The sequence below is a fragment of the Camelus dromedarius genome, chromosome 36 (assembly GCF_036321535.1).
Source record: "Camelus dromedarius isolate mCamDro1 chromosome 36, mCamDro1.pat, whole genome shotgun sequence".
Lineage (NCBI taxonomy): Eukaryota > Metazoa > Chordata > Mammalia > Artiodactyla > Camelidae > Camelus > Camelus dromedarius.
In genome coordinates, this window is record NC_087471.1 from 13,644,278 (window position 1) to 13,647,661 (window position 3,384).

General features: G+C 33.2%; 1 pseudogene; it reads left to right on the forward strand.

Moving 5' to 3' along the window:
• Positions 1 to 641: 641 nt before the first annotated feature.
• Positions 642 to 2,373, forward strand: LOC116149843 (olfactory receptor 6C2-like; annotated as a pseudogene).
• The last annotated feature ends 1,011 nt before the right edge of the window (positions 2,374 to 3,384 follow it).

The window sequence follows — 3,384 nt, forward strand, 5'->3', positions numbered from 1 at the left end:
TCCCAGACATGCCCTGAATATGAAGATACAAATACCTTTATTAAAACATGACTTTAACAGTGTAATCTTAACTTTGCTGTGTTTAAACAACCATTAGATGCTCTGATTAACTAACAGAGGAGTAAGCATGATAAAGTTTGTCTCTTTGATTGTAATTCCTTTTGTAAGATCTAGGTTATATTTTCCTCTGGAAACAAAAATGAAATTTGGTAATAATTTACATTTTTAATGTATATAAGATACATTTTTCAGATGTCAAATTTTAGAATGAATTTCCCTTATGTAGATAAATCTCACTGCCTGGGAGATTTCTTAAGATATGTAAAAAAATCTCCATCTCACTAAATATAAGAAATACACAGTGTATTCAACCTCAAGCTAAAAAGAATGTCTTCCTGTATAAAGAAGTATACAAGCATGCCCTTTCATTCCTCTTCCCATCCTCCCTACAAGTAACACTGTGACTGGAACGAACACCTCTTACAGATCCCTGTGTTCACATTCAGCACTCTGAAAGATACAGTACTCAGAAAACAGATACTTATACTTTATTGTCAATCTGTTTACTAATTTCTATTATAAAGTAAGTTGCAATGTCTTATAGAAAGAGATATATTTCAAGAATTGAAAAATGGTCAAAGATGAAGAGCAGAGTAAATTTCACAAGGATGCACATATCATCTGAGAGATTAGAAAAAAAATATAAGGAAGGTAGGTAGACTGAATATAAATATATGTATACATATATATATATATTCCTTCTACATCTCAATTTGATATAAATACTTGAATGGCAGGCTAAATTTACTAAGAGAATTTTAACTTTTGAGTAGCCATAATCCTCAATTAGTGAGTTTTCTCTATTTTGGAAACACTGGAGCTGGGTACACAGTCACAACCAAGACTGCCCAACCTCAGGAAGAAGAGATTGCAATAAGTCAAACAATAAAGCAAATATACTCATAAAACAAATGAACCAGGTACACAAAGGGAAAATAATTTTTCTTGACTGATGTCAGAAAACTCCAAGACATCAAACACTAATTGTACATTAGAAACATCTGAGTCCCTACTAGTGTAGCATCAATGAAGATAATTCATTGACTGGAAGGTGCAGAAGGGAAGAGAGGGCAGTCATCACATGTGTCAGCAGGAAACATACACATATTCAGGAAAGATAATGCAGAAACAGACACGTGGACTATGTGGCAGGGGTTGGTGGGTGAGCATCATGGCTTAGGTAATTTGTAAGAATTAAACACACTTAACCTAAAAACTAGCAACACGTAAAATGTGACTACATGTATTTATTTATAGACAATATTGTATGATAAAATATAAAAGCTTAAAAACATTAATTTTAAGTCAGTTAAAATAGTCTACAATCTATAAGCAAATTTCTCTGAATATCACACAGAGATTGGAGAGAAGTCAGAAGTCAGTGACGAGAAGCAGTACAGTAACAACATCCATTCTGCTGGGACTCACAGATGACCCTGAGCTACAGGTGCTGATTTTTATCTTTCTATTTATCAACTACACACTGAGTGTAACTGGAAACCTGACCATCATCACACTCTCATTTGTGGATTCCCATCTTAAAACACCCATGTATTATTTAAAAAAATTTTTTTCTCCTTCTTAGCTCATTCACATCTTCCTGCATCCCCAGATACCTGCATAGCATAGCAACAGGTGACAGGGTCATCACCTACAATGCTTATTTCATCCAAGTGTTTATCACTGACCCATGTGGAGTAACAGAGTTATCTGCTGGCCGCCATGTCCTATGACTGCTACGTGGCCATCTGCAAACCCCTGCATCATGTGACCGTCATGAGCAGCTGAGTCTGCAGGAGTCTCATCATCTATTGTTGGATGGCTGGTCTATGTATTTTAATCCCACCACTTAGGCTGGGTTTAAATCTAAAATTTTGTGACTCTAACAAGATTGGTCATTTTGCCTGTGATGCGTTTCCCTTGGTGGAAATCTCATGCTCAGACCCATGGTTAATGGAACAGACTGTTATAATCTGTGCTGTGCTGACCCTGAATAAGACTCTTACTTGTGTGGTTCTGTCATACGCGTACATCGTCAAGACAATTTTTTGGTTCTATTCTGTTCAGCAAAGGAAAAAGGCTTTTTCCACCTGTTCTTCCCACATGATTGTGGTTTCCCTCACCTATGGCATATGCATTTTCATCTATATGAATCCTGCAGCAAGGGAAGAAGTGACTATTAAAAAAATGGTTTCGCTGCTCATGTTTTCTGTTGCACCTACATAAAACCAATTTATTTATACCTTGAGAAATAATCAAGTTAAGAAAGCCTTTAAGGACTTAATCAAAAGAACTGCCTTGCTCTCATCTTAGTAAGAAAAAATAATATTTTTAAAACATTGTGTCAAGACTGGTAGTTCAAAATTTGTAGATACTGACAGGCATATATAGACTAGGTAAACAAGATTATACTGTATAGCACAGGGAAATGTATACAAGATCTTGCGGTAGCTCACAGCAAAAAAAAAATGTGATAATGAATATATATATGTATGTTCATGTATAACTGAAAAACTGTGCTCTACACTGGAATTTGACACAACATTGTAAAGTGACTATAACTCAATAAAAAACATTTAAAAAAATAAAAAAAGTGGCACCTCATCTGAAAAAATTAAATTAAATTAAATTAAATTAAATTAAATTAAATTAAATTAAAAAAAACATTGTGTCAAAAACAAGAATAGCCACAGAGATTTATTTTTGAAGCTTGTAATCGTCTTTGTTTTTTAATAATACACATGTGAGTAACAGTAAATTTCTCAACCTTTCTTTAACTGAGCTTCTGTTGAGCCCTACTCAAGCCATTTTTGTATCTTCATTATTCAAACCAATAACTGATAGTTTTGCATGTCAACTTCTTAAAAAAATCACTTTGAAAAGAAAGTAACTTTATAAAATTACTTTAATATATAATAAAAGTCACTACTCTGGGTATAAGGGTAAATATAGGGTAAATTTTTGATAGCTCTTCTCAAATATAGGCAATAATTACATGAAAGGCATAATTACATAAAATGTCTATAATGAATGATCACATAATTTAAAATAAATGTGAGAGAATAATACTACTTCCAATATTGAGAAGACAGAGAAAATATGTATTACTACAATGAACACAGTGGATGAAATTTAAGAAATATTCTTTTGAATCTATACCTGAAATCATTGCAAAGTGTTGAATAGAATGGATTAGAAATAATGATTTAATTTAAGGTAGAGCAATAATCTATAAAATGACATGACTACTTAAGAGAATACAGACAGGATATGGGAACAAGTTTTGCAGAATGATCACAGAGACTTAGATCTGAGTCTCAGGAT